The sequence below is a fragment of the Podarcis melisellensis genome (assembly GCF_964234715.1).
Source record: "Podarcis melisellensis genome assembly, chromosome: 15".
Taxonomy (NCBI): Eukaryota; Metazoa; Chordata; class Lepidosauria; order Squamata; family Lacertidae; genus Podarcis; species Podarcis melisellensis.
The window spans coordinates 25707944-25722239 of record NC_138532.1 but is presented as its reverse complement, the minus strand read 5'-3'; the positions used below and the strand labels follow the sequence as shown (position 1 = coordinate 25722239).

General features: G+C 42.8%; 1 protein-coding gene across 5 annotated transcripts in view; it reads right to left on the bottom strand.

Moving 5' to 3' along the window:
- LOC309357638 (opioid-binding protein/cell adhesion molecule homolog) overlaps nucleotides 1-14296 on the bottom strand; it is a 720946-nt gene that overhangs the window by 134973 nt on the left and 571677 nt on the right. The gene's annotated exons all lie outside the window — the stretch shown is intronic.

Sequence of the window (14296 nt, the reverse complement as noted above, 5' to 3'; positions counted from 1 at the left end):
AATAAAACAGCCCCAGAACTATTACTATTGATGAGTTGTCTCTTGGAGGAATGTGCTGCACTTTGTGGAGTTCTGAGTCTGTCTTGCTCTGACAGACAGCTCTTTTCCTGGCTGTCACCAAAGCCTTTTGTGTGAGCGACAGCCCTTTAGTCATTACATCCCAATTATTTACCGAATGCAAAGCTGAAGCACATGAGCGACGCGAAGGCTGACTCATCTCGCCATCATGGATTCATTGGGTTTGGGGTTTGCTTGCTTTTTGCAAAAAAACAACAAAAAAAAACTGGTGATGTGGCGGCAGTGGCGGCAGCATCTCACAGTGAACTAAATTTAGCAGAGCCCATTAACGCTGCATCCCAAAGAGCACAGAGGGGCTCGGTAAAGGCTGTAAAACACAGATCTATGCCTTTGCCTCCCTACAGGCAAGTTTCTGCTGTTGTCTTGAACTGCTTTCATATCATGCTTGTGTTTATGCCTCTCATAATGCAGGATGGTGGAGAGGTGCACAGGTATGGGTGATTAACCAAGCAGACGGTTGAAGGAGGGGATGATAAATCGATGGATGGAGCTATCTGCTGCTTTCTTCTTAGCAAGCATTTTGATAACAGCCCAGCACATTTACACCTGTTACTGACGATGCATTGTGGAACTTGACCAGCCAGCAGTGCCCATCCAATCTACCCAGGAAGGTAATTGCTTCTGTCATCAAAAAACCATAATCTATGTAAATGCATGGGCAAATTAGGCATGCTTCTTGGATTCCTCCAGCTGAAAGCCTCCTGTGAGGAGTTTTGGTGCATCAGCTTTACAAGCTGACTAATATCAACGTTCCTTTTCCTCCCCTCCACAGCTGTGGTAGGTCAGCCAAGGGGTTTGGGATTCATTATCTGAGGAGGGCTATAGAAAAACCTTTTGCTTCGCTGACTGATGGCCACAGAATGTATAGCCCGAGGACAGAACAGATTTTATGGGCTTGGGGGACAAAAAATGTGCACTTTCTTCTGCCTTTCAGTTTAATTTATTTAATTGTATGGATTGATCAATTTACATTTATATGCCACCTTTCCTCTAAGGAGCTCAATGTGGAGTACATGATTCCCCCACTCCTCATTTAATTCTCACAACTACCTTGTGAGGTAGGTTAGGCTGAAAGAGGCAGTGACTGGCCCAAGGTCACCCAACAAGCTTCATGGCCAAGTGATCCCTGGTCTCCCAGGTCCTAGCCCAGCACTCTAACCACTGCACAACACTGGCTGTTCTACTCATGGCTGGGCCTGAGGGAGCTCAGTGCAATGGAAGAGGGAACAGGTTTGCCCTGACCACATTGATGGCAACAGTTCCCCAGATACTGAATGGGGCTTCCATCTCTGAAGTTACCAAAATAATAATAATGCACACTTCCAGAGCCAAAGGTAGATAGATAGATGGCACATCCTTGGTGGGTGCCCAGAGAGTGTGTCCAAAGACACCCTAGTGCCCATGGGTGCCATATTGGGGGCTTCAATTGGAGTCTCTATAAAGTTTATCTCAACAGATATTTCTGTGAACAGACATCAGGCATTGGGGGATCATTATGGGCTGGGGTGCTGGCTTGTTTGGACTGTGCAAAAGATTCATGCTGCGAATTGAAGAGCTGTAATCTAGTTAACATATTTCAGTTAAATCACTCTCTTTGATGAAATGTGTGAAGCATCAGTACTTCTATATTAATGCCTCTTGAGATAGTGAAACAACCATAATGCGCCCACCCCCACTCCCACCGCCCCGGCCACAATTTTTAAAAATGAGCTATGCTGCCCTGTCAGATGGGCAGGCTATTACTATCATATTCTCTTTTATTTAATATGGATACTCAGTAGAGTCCAAAGAAAAGGTTGTTTATGCAACTACACAGGAAAGTGAAAATAACCACAAGAAAAAGGATGGAGTCTTAGTGACAACCCATAATAACTGGAGACAATGTTTATCACGAAAATTACTAATTACTGCATATTTAATTTAATTTCCTATTTTGATTTATCACATCTGTGCCACATTCCTCAGAATGAAATACACAATGGGTCATCTTGCTTGATCTTCACATTGCTACAAGGTTGGTTAGGCTGGAGACAGGCAACTGGCCCTCAGATTCAACCAATTAAGGATGTTCACAGAATCAGCCTCAACTGTATTCCACCCCAGATTTTTGTGGTGTTATATTTTTGAAATGCTTTCCAGATCAGAACTTGGCAGGACAGAATAGGATTGGATTCTGGAACGGTATATTGGAATTCTTTCAGGGAGAAGCTGAAATGTTAGTTATTTTATTTCCATTTTTAAAAAAGAAATGGTACAGTTTTAACACTGCACAAGTCTGCAGAATAAGTCATCATGTAAAAAAGGGGTGGTAGAAAAAAAAAGTCCTTTCAAAAGTACTCATATTCAGTACTTTAGGAAAAAGTCAAGGACAACAAAGACTCCCCACTGCCCCTCCTCAAAATATGGCAGGACCTCACGTGCCAGAGGGAAAGATATTTGCACAATTCCACCACTGTACAACTGCAAGACAGTCCCCCACACTTCCCAATCAATAACTAAATAAGAATACATTATGGGATTTGAAGTCATGAGTGAGCAGAACTACTCAGATTTCAGAACCTAGACACCCCAACAACCAAAAAACGGTCTAGCTGACCAAGGACTCAAAGCCTGATTTTTTCCTGTCCACAACCAACAATCTGCCCCCCACAACCTCATATAGGTTTTTGATTGCAGTAATACCTCAGACAGAAAACAGTTTTCGAACAGTTGCAGTTTCATAGCACAACTAATAAAAATCTGTCCCCTGATACAGACTATGTAGCTCCTGTTTTCATTGCTTATCATCAGAAGGTGGTGGATCTGGTGAACACCCAGCAGTCCTCTTTTAAAGTGGGCTAGTATCTAGATCCAAGATGGGCTTGAAGATAAGGAAGGAAGGATCAGTTTCTATTCCAACCTGTGTTTGTTGCATGCAGCATAGTTTCCATTCTGCTGCACTTCAGCTTCTAACAAAACTACATCATTCACCTTGCTGTCTATTGTGACGTAATTAATTATGTTATTGTTGTACTATTCCACACCATTCATTTCAATGCAAAAGAAACACACTGCGGTTGTTGGGTTTTTTTTTGGGGGGGGGGATCAATTTCATATCAGTTGCAGACTAAAAGCAACCATAGTGAATTCCAATTGTATTCGCTGAATCGATTTCCATTCCGGACATGGGATGAATAAGCCAAAGTTGGTAATTTCTGTTCCTGTTACCATTAGAATTCTCCAACATCCTTATTTGCAGATTTCTTCAAAGTCTTACTGGAAACTCTCTGACTTTTCCTGCTCCCTCTCCCTCAGGCTGCCTCCTGCCCTTTCGTCACTCCTTCTTTTAGACTCCTCACATGTCTGATAAATAGATTGTCAGCGATTGTTCTTATAATTTGCTGCCTGAGATGTGCAGCCGTGCCCTTCATCTGGTCCCACTGCCACTGTCAGGAAACCAGACTGTAACCTCAACGAAGGTTGGGCACAGACCACCGCTATCGACTGCCCTTCTCCTACTTCCTTCACCTCTGCCTAAGAAAAGACAGACAGAGAGACGGGCAGAGGCAGACAGGCAGAGATAGAAAGGCAGATTTAGCCATTTATGTCGCTGTGCAGATCTCAAACCCCTTCTCCTTTTTGCTGGAGGTGGAACGATGGCGCTGTCAGAGATGTCACCATCCAGGAACTAATTAGAAGACTGCGCACAAAGTCAGCAAGACATACAAGAAATATATATATAAGCTGGAGTTAAACTCTGCAAGAAGAGGTGAAAGTTCCTAAATAAAGCACCAGCTGGGTGACAGAGCAGACTAGGGAGGGAACTAATCAGTCTTGATGTATTTATTTCCTTTGCAAATTTGGCAGTGGTGGAGGTGAGGGCAACAGAGACAGCAATCACAGACATAGACCTGTCATTTGATATCTCTCCCCGCCCTCCCTTAAAATCCCTTCTAATTACTTGAATTCCACTCAAGCATCAAAGCCCTAGCTGAAGACAATAAGCCATAGTGCCAAGATCTGCTCATTGGCAGTATGATAGAGCTTACATCCTGAACATACACACACCGGCTTCATAAACAGGAAACAGTAAAAGGAAGCATGGTAGATATATCATCCTAATCATCAGCACAACAAAACCATGCACAATGAAAGCCATTTCAGACAGTATTCAGTAGCCAACCTGCATTAGACCCAGAAACCAACCAGCCATGCTCTTCAATGACTTCCTGACACATCTGTTTGCAAATATGTATTTGCTACATCCACCATTAAGGGCTTTTAGATATACACAATACATCTAAATGTCAAATGTGAAGCAGACTGGGATAATTCTTGAGAAAGGGCTATAAAGCGGTCAGTTGGGAATGGGCAGGCTTTGAATGCAGAAAGCCAATGACCTAGTAGTACGCTAGCATTAAACACCATGGCATTCCACTCATCCTTGGTACTCTAACACCTGATTATCTCACTCATTTATTACACAGTTAAAATCAAGGCAATGTACAGGTGCCACTAAATCTAGTGTGTTTCATACCTGGACAAAACAGCTAATCTCACCCTACTCATGTGTTCTGGAGTAGTCAATATACTTAATTTATGTGCCAAACTGGCCAGGGAAGATTTGGCTGGCAGGTACCATGGCCAGGAGACTTTTTTGGTGGTGGCCCTATATCTTCAGAACACCCTGCCCCATTGTTGTTGTTTAGTCATTTAGTCATGTCTGACTCTTCATGACCCCATGGACCAGAGCACACCAGGCACTCTTGTCTTCCATTGCCTCCCACAGTTTGGTCAAACTCATGTTAGTAGCACCCTGCCCCATGAACTTCATCAAACTCTTTGGTGATTATCATTATTTCATCAAATTTGTATCCTGCTCCAGTCTTCCAAAGAATCTGAGAACCTGAAGATGTTGTCATTCTATCAGGTTTTTCTTTAAGCGAAACATGCTGGTTCACCTTGTTTTAACTGATATTTCTCCTCTATCTGCTTTATTTACTTTTACATATTAATGTTGATGCTTTAATTGCATGGTGGTTTTCATGTTGATTTGGTAAACCACCTTGGGAGGAAGTGTCGTAAAATGTGGGCTATAATTACCTAAAATAAACAAAATGCATTATAGACCAAGATCAGTTGTCGTGAACAAGCTGCTTTTCAGCAAAACAACTCCCCCCCTCCCCATTATTTAGCTTCCACACAGAAACCGCTGGTTAAACTTCCAGACCTCCCTTGAACATAGTTTGAAAACAAGTCTTCTGCACAGTTGCGACTTATGTCTTCACATGCATTATTTCATATGCGGCAACTTTAAAAGCAGAGGAGGCTGATCCACCTGAGCAAATAAGAGTAAACCCACTTCCTTGTGTTCTTGCTTACACCAACCCAGGGTGTGGCACTGCCTGACAGTTTTCTTCTCCCTAGTGTTAAGTGTCATCATTGCAGAGCTCAGCAGGAAGGAGGAGGATGGGGACAAAACTAATATTATTTGACTCTGCTTGTCATTGACTCTGCTGCCACCTCCTGTTGTCCTCCCTGCCTTTCATCCCACCAGTCCCAATAAGCCCCTGACATCACTGTCTATCTAGTAGCCTTCTCCAGGCATTCCTCCTAGACATGAAAAGGCAAATATATGTACAGGGGCATAGGTTCATGCATCTGCCTTGCATCAATGTTCTTTGGTGCACCTCCTCAACTCCCATAGTTCATGTGCTTAGCGTGAAGGTATGAAGGGGAGGCAGGATGTGCTTACAAGCCTTCTTGGTGCTGACCTTTAAAGCCCTAAATGGCCTCGGTCCTGTATACCTGAAGGAGCACCTGCATCATTCAGCCCAGACACTGAGATCCAGCGCCAAGGGCCTTCTGGCGGTTCTCTCATTGCGAGAAGTGAGGTTACAGGGAACCAGACAGAGGGCCTTCTCGGTAGTGGCGCCCACCCTGTGGAACACCCTCCCTTCAGATGTGAAGGAAATAAGCAGCTATCTATATTTAAAAGACATCTGAAGGCTGCCCTGTTTAGGGAAGTTTTTCATATTTAATGCTGTACTGTTTTTAACACTCGATTGGAAGCTGCCCAGAGTGGCTGGGGAAATTCAGCCAGATGGGCGGGGTATAAATAATAAATAATTATTATTATTATTATTATTATTATTATTATTATTATTATTATTATTATTTATTTGGAACCTTGCCTCGTTAGTGTTCTTGATCATGAGAAGACTTGAAAGTGTGACCAGGCAAGCACAGACCTCCTTTGGATCATTGTGATCAGCCCACAAAGCTCAGCAACAGAGCAGGCATAACCAGCATGCACAGAAACACTGAGGAAGGACTGACTGGTTCATGTGCCCTCATGTATACACACTCTTGCCCTTGCGTGCCAATGCTGCATGCCTGATGGGGTTAGTATGAAGCAATATAAACAAAGATTCTGCCAGTGAGATCATTCATTTGTGTGATCCAATGGGGTGAGGTGGGGATGGCTGACAAAAGAACTGCTAAATATATATATATATCAGAGAAACAGCTTCCATGAGCTACTGGAGGAGTCAATGCACCACCTGGCTGACACTGACATTTCTCTATATAACCCTGCACCTACAGAGATGTTTAGTAAATGTAATTTTGAGAAGAAACTGGGATAGTCTAATCGGGATTTGAGACACTTCTGCTCTGCAGTTATACTGACGTGCTCTTTATGGACCACCATATTTTCCTGATCAGCATCCTGCATTTATCCTTTGCAGTCGTAATCTGAACAATCTATGAACATACCTAGAAATATGACAGATAAGTTTAAGCACTCTCCATCCCTGCTAGGCAGGACAGGCTTCATGGCAACCTTGTTGTTTTACTGTTAACCCTTTGCCTTGAACACACAAACAATCTAGGCTTATTATGGTTTGTGTTTCTAGGGCAGGTGCTTGTACAGGAATTCCTTTAAACAGTACACTTGTGTGAACACCAGCAGGTCTAGGTGAAGCCAATAACTGGATCACCTCCAGAGTCCAACTGAGTACATTAATTTAAGGATAAAGGCCAAGAGAGGTTCAGAAATGGAAAATTGCTTTTCAAAAAACAAACAAACACAGAGAATTAACTAGCTAACCTTTACATACCAGGAAATCTAAGAATGTAATAACACATGTTTCAAAGCAGCTTATAATCAAGTGAGGCCAATCTGAGTTTTCTGTGATTACAGGGAGCCTTGACTCCCTGCCCATAATATACAGAACACAGATAACTGGGCAATCACAGGTACTTATTGGGAGGGGACAACCCTGATGAGGAGGGGAGATGCAAATGCTTTAGTTAGATTGTCTTAAGTTTGATTCTGTACCTTAATTTTTTTAAAAAAATGATGCATCACTGATGTCTAGAGAAGTCTGGGGCATGTATTTACATGCTTCTTTAATCAGAAGGGGAGAACAATACACACAGCTGAGTTTCTTTGAAACTTCTTGTTACAGCAAAAAAGAGGCCTCCATCGAGTTTAAATGATAACACTTTGCTGAAAAGCGGCTTGCCTCTTCAGCACATAGACATTTCAAGGAAACCCCTGCCTCTTCTGCATTTCCTGCTGCTATTTTCATGGCATTTCAAGCATCTAAATGTGCACTAGGAACCACTGGGAATCCCAGGACTACCACCCCTGTCCCTTTCTGTACCCTAAAAGGGTGCTAGAGCCCAAGGTTCATGGGAGCTCATCACCTATAGTGGAAAATGTGCAAGAAAAAAACTGAGGAAGTGTAAGTTTGGCTTTACGTAGCCAACCCTTCCTGTGAGTCCTTGCAGGAGCACTCCTGCCTTCAAGGGTGGCCAAATGGGGCCTGAGTGCCCTGATTAGAAGCCTTAATTGCCACCAGTGGTGGCTGTGGAGATATCCAGCCCCACCTGGTTGAGGCAGCTACAAACAGCACAGGAGAATGTGGTCAGGAGGGAGAATATGATGGACCAAACACTGCTGAGGTTTCCCATGGCTGGTTCTAGTGTTGTATATGGGTGAAGGTCTGGTGGGGGAAATAGTTACTTTGAAATTGTTCCTTTGGGGTTATTTCTTGGTGGTAAAGGGTTTTATATTACTATGTAAGAAGGTTTAAGGAGGTTTACTGTTTGAGGGGTTTTGTTTTTGTTACTGTTTAAGGGGGTTTTGCTATTCTGTTCAAATAAAAATATATCTCCCCTCCTATGTTGACTACCAAAGATCCTTTAAAGAACCTGTATAATTAATTGGCAAAACACTACCCTAAGTCCAAATCTTAAACCATGAGCTTCTCAGTTTAGTCCCAGAGTTCCTAACACATTACTCCATGCTTGTAAGAGATTTCTTCAGCTAAACATCTGCAAGCCACTTGTTTTGATACAACATGTTTTGGAGTCACTGTATTTCAACTGAAGGCTAAAATGAAGGGGCGACAAAGAACATACTGTTAATTTACTCCCTACTATGCCCAATGCATCTGACTGGTTTTTTTGTGCCCTGGCTCCACTGAATTTCTCATCAATAAAAACACAGCAGACACAAACAAAACCCCAAAGAAATGATAGCTGCAGTAACTGTTGCTGGACCTTCACAGCCAGTATTCCATTAGGCTTTTCCATGGAGTTAAAAATAATAGCCCAGCAAGTGGGAAGATACATAGGAGACGGAGGGAAATTACTAATTGTCACTTGCAGCAACTGTGCTGGACTCTGGCACCCACAGAACACAGTCAAAAACTTTCTGCTTCCTTCCTTTCTTTCTTTTTTAAAGAAGGAAGCGTTTGTCTTGGAGAGCTACTAAAACAACAGCATCATTATTTCTGGAAGAGGCTCCAGTCAGACATTCCATTTGAAAACTGTCATTTTGCAAATGCTTAATTACTTCTCAAATACAAAGGATGGTCACAGCCCTACCATTTGTCTTGTTAGGAACCATCAAAATCAAGCCGGTTGAGTCCACAAGAGTATTTGGATTGGGGGTGGGGAGGAGGAATAGTAATGGCTTTTATCATTACATATCCACTTGCTTACTTTGTATTGAGTTCATTATCTCACTCACTATGGAGACATTCCTTATTAGGCTCAGGGCAGCATGCTAGAAAAAGAAGCTGGATTCCGCAGCTCCTTTTATCTTCATTCAATAGTCTTTCAGATATCTTGAGGTGTCTGCTTGACTTCCCTGTTCTCTTGAAGGATTGCTCCCCCTTCCACATAAGCCTGAGTGCTGCTTTCAACAGGGAGAGAATGATGCTGGTTCCATCAATTCCTCAAGCTATTACTTGCTTTCTTGTTTTTTTGTTTTTTCCAAGGTTCAGGTGCAGTGTCGTCAAAGCTTTTTGTGAGGCTTCCAAAGCTACTGGTTGATCTAATTTGTTCTAAGATATTCACCCATCCCCATACAGAGCTAAATGCTTCCTGCCCACCCCCCTGTGAATTTCTTACTTATGGATTGGTATCTCATTAGAGCACAAGGAACAGAGGTTGTGGATAAATGGCCAGTTCTCACCATAGAAGGAACCAGCAGTGGCTGCCACTGCAGTTCAGGCAAGGCTGTTTTGCGGTTGGATCAAACCTTGGCATTGGGGTGCCAGGCATGTGATGGTGGGATGACTTTGCCCAATGGTGAGGGCCTGGCGAGCAGTGGAAAAGGTGCGCATGAATCTCTGTTGTCTTCTTGTGTCTTGTGTGATTTTGGCAGGTGTTGCTGTCCTGTGCAATCTCAATCTCATGAGAGGTATGGAAGGTTATATATATATATATATATATGTGTGTGTGTGTGTGTGTGTGTGTGTGTGTGTGTGTGTGTGTACACACACACATATAAATACATACGGTGGTACCTCAGGTTAAGAACTTAATTCATTCTGGAGGTCCGTTCTTAACCTGAAACTGTTCTTAACGTGAAGCACCACTTTAGCTAATGGGGATTCCTGCTGCCACCGCGCCACCATGTGATTTCTGTTCTCATCCTGAAGCAAAGTTCTTAAACCGAGGTACTATTTCTTGCTTAGTGGAGTCTGTAACCTGAAGTGTCTGTAACCTGAGGTAGCACAGTATATATAACTCAGCAGTATATAAATATTGTTATAAATAAGTAAAATAAAAGATTGGCTGTGGCATGCCCTAAGCTCAGGCTCAGTGTCGGGTAATTTCCACTGAGGGGGGTTGGGCACTTCCCAATCCTCATGGAGGGCCATTCCATCAAGGACTGGATGCTGGAAAGAAGGCAGCCAATGAAGAGGAGGACAAGTGTCATGTGCGCCTTTAAATATTGCACAAGAGGGCAAATTACAGCAGGTTCAGCTTTTCATGCGGAGATGAAAAAACTTGAATGTGTTGAAATTCCCTTGCATGCATAGCCGTTAATTAAACATACAAGAGACACATTCTCTGTTATCCTGTCCCAGTAAACAATATTACATTACCCTGCCAAATGTTCAAACTGCCTAGAAAGTGCCCCCTTGAATTATGTGATTGGGATGCTCATATTTATTTCTGTGGGAAGAGGATCCAGACTGGGAGTGTGGTGGTGGTGGATACATTCCACCAGTTCCTCTGTAAACTGTCCCCTGATCCTGCTATCTTCCCAGCCCTGGGTCCACGCTTTGTATTTGAGAATATTACCTGGTTTAGGGGCTTATTGGAAGGGTGAGATGGGGTTAAAAGGAAGGGAGAGAAGGAGAATCCAAGTTACAGGACTCAGACATGTTCCACATCTAATGCAATTCTCTATATGTTTTAATGACCCCTTTGCCTATTGACACTAAAGGTTATCTTGTTTGATAAAATCAGTTTTGATGACAGCACAATCTATGAAGGCAGTCAGAGTTGATTTTATCAAGATAACAGATTAAGTGCTTCTGACAACTGCACATTGGTCAACAAAATGATTTTTGTCAAATTTCTCAGGTACTCAAGAATAGAGCTAGTCCACCATCACACCTAACAGTTATATTTCATTTTATTGGGGAGTGGGGGTGGGTGGGCAAGGGTCTGATCTTTTCTTCAGTCACACCTTGCACCTTTCCCTGAAAAGGAATGGATATAAATGTTGAGCTTATCTGCACAGAATCTCCCTCCCCCCCCCCAAATTCCAGTCTTACTTTTGTCTCTTGGTGAGAAGCAAATTCCCCTCCCCCTGGTTCCACTAAAAACAATCACACTTCTGTGTTATTAGCCATATAATTTACACACAAGCGCTCCAGCTTGCTTAAAATAATCAGCTTATAAACAGATGCATACATACCAGGTAGGGCTGGGAATGGTCTTTGCCTAAAACTCTGGAGAGCTGCTGCCAGTCTGTGTAGACAATACTGAGCTAGATGGAGCAAGGCCTTATTTCCTGCAGGGAAGCTTCCTATGTTGTTCTTAAGACATAGAGGCTGGTCCCAGTCATTCTGCTGTTGAAGTAAATATCTAGATGGTGCTCCGTTCCCTCATACAAACACTGGCTTGACTGGATCTTATTTCAGCACTGGCATTTGGACAGCATCTTCCACTGCACCTGAGGGAGGGAGGCTGACTTAAAGTGTACATACTGGGTGAAACACGCAGCTAGAGATGAGAAAACCTCTGCCACTTGCAGTTTCTCTCACTTTCTCATTTTGCAATCAGTTCTCCACATTTCAAAATCAATTTGAGGGTGTGTGTGTGTGTGTTTAAGGCCCCATGGAAGTTCACAAGGAAGTTGCAGTGCAAAATTCAGAAAAAGTGCAAATTTCAAAGCTGTGTTTCAGCTTGTGTATTTCAGAAAGGATTAGGTAGGCTTGCCTTTAAATGTAAGCTGAGCTGAATTTCTTCCCTATTCTGACACACAGTTCATTGTGCCAAATGGCAGACCCAGCCCTAATGGAGCCTCCGTAACAGCATTTCCGCACTGTGTACCACCTTACATAACATATTATCTTTCAACCAAGGCTTCATGCATGAGGGACAAAGAACAAAACTAATAAAGAGCTATTTCATTTTCCACAATGACTTTTGAATGTACTCCTGTATCATAATTACAAATGATATGTGTGAACACACACACACACACACACACTGAACTATCACAGACTCAGATTCATCAATGCATGTGAAATATATGCTCAAAACTTAATGTGCTCAGACATTAACTTTACCATTAACTAAGCATCTTACCTCACTAGAAACCAAGGCTTAAATATATACCATGTCTAAAGCATCTTGTTTAATCAGGAACTAGCCACTGTATTGCATTCTTAAGAGCATCCCCCATGTTACAAGCTTGAAGGCTTAGAATAGTCTTAAAATTAATTGCATATCAGAATCACTGAACTACCCTCAAATTAGGGATGACTGGATCGGTCTATTTCTGCATCAGTTTTGCATGTGTTCATTCAGAAGTTCACACCATTACTCTGATAGTATCAGTATAATTATTATTAAAGCATGAACATATTCAAATTAAAAATATACTTACACTTCTATTTTTGAATGGATTTTCTCACAAAGCACAAATATCTAAATGCACTTTCTCTCAGGAACACACGTTTCTCAGAGACTCAGTTCACACCTTACACCAAGCCAAACTATGGCTTAGCATGGAAGTGTGATACAGCAGGCTCCTAGAGAGTAGATGGTGGCTGCTCTGATCTTCTTCTGGTTCTCCTGCTGCTGTCCATGTACAACTGGAGGACCACAGATTCCCCATCTCTGATTGAAGGGTATAGCTACAATCTAATACTGTAATATAATACCCCCCCAAAAAAAATTCTAGGGATTGTGGTTTGCTGAGATCCTCTCAGATTTCTGTGCTAGATTCCTTACCCCCTTCACTGAACTACAATTCCCAGCACCCAGGGACAGAGTGACCATTAAATCAATTTGATAAGAAATCTCTGACTTTGGACACCCATCAAATCAGTGGATGTAGATATGAGTTAAATGAACTGATTATGAACTGTGATGAAGACCAAATCTGCACCATACATTTATAGCACAGATACCACCACAGGCAGGACGTGGGTGGCACTGTGGTTCGAATCCCTGCGATGGGGTGAGCTCCCGTTGTTTGGTCCCAGCTCCTGCCCACCTATCAGTTCAAAAGCACATCAAAGTACAAGGAGATAAATAGGTACTACTCTGGCAGGAAGGTAAACGCCATTTCCATGTGTGGCTCTGGTTCACCAGAAGCAGCTTAGTCATGCTGGCCACATGACCCAGAAGCTGTCTGCGGACAAACGCTGGCTCCCTCGGCCTATAGAGTGAGATGAGCGCACAACCCCAGAGTCGTCTGTGACTGGACCTAATGGTCAGGGGTACCTTTACCTTTACCACCACTGGCATGGCTTCCCTAAAATGATTCTGGAAGCTGTAGTATGGTAAGTGTGCTGACAGTGAATAGGAGACCCTTATATTCCGCTCCCAGAGCTACAATCACCAATCCTCTGGGAATGGTAATAAGGGTCTCCTAAGAACTCTTAGCAACCTTAACGAATTGCAGCTCACAGGATTCTCTGGAGAAAGCCATGACTGCTTTAAAGATATGGTGTGAATCTATACAGAACTGTATCCATCCTTCTTAGATATTTGGCAAGGTCTTTGGTTTGACAGTGTCTGGGTGGTCTTTTGTATCTAAAGCTCAGAGTCAAAGTGTTTGTTTTTCTTTAGTGATGTCACCATAGAGCATCTGAGGGCAAGGATGGTTTCTGAAGAGCTAACTCGCCTCCTTGACCCAGCTTTCCTTCAGGTCACCGTGACATGCCATCCCAGAGACCCCCCTCTTGTGCCAGATTTTCTCGTTAAGTGAATGAATGCAATAAAAATGAAAATAATGGTGTTGCACCTACTGTGTAACCACCTGTCACTAAATTTATGAACAATTAAGGAAGTGAAAGTGCTTCCCAGGGAGTGATTTGCATGTGCTATAAAATACTCATTTTGTTTGAAAATATAATGGGAAAACAACTCTCTCATTCCAAACCCCCTTCTTCTTCTTTTATTTAATTTAGCCTTCATAGTAATTAATCAGGTATGTTGGGGTTCTCTCTCCTTTCTCTTCCGCTGAATTTATGATGCCCTCCATGCACAGCAGACAAACAATATCCCATGGAGGCTGGTTGCTTTCCAAGAGGAGTGTGACTGACGGCATCCCAAAGCAAAATGCGACACAATGGCTGCCAGTGCTTCTCAGGTACAGCCAGGCCCTTCTGTTGCAGACCACGAGCCTCTGGCACTTGAGTTGAAGGATGAGCTTCATTACCGGTACAAGGACTCCTTTGTATCCTTGTGC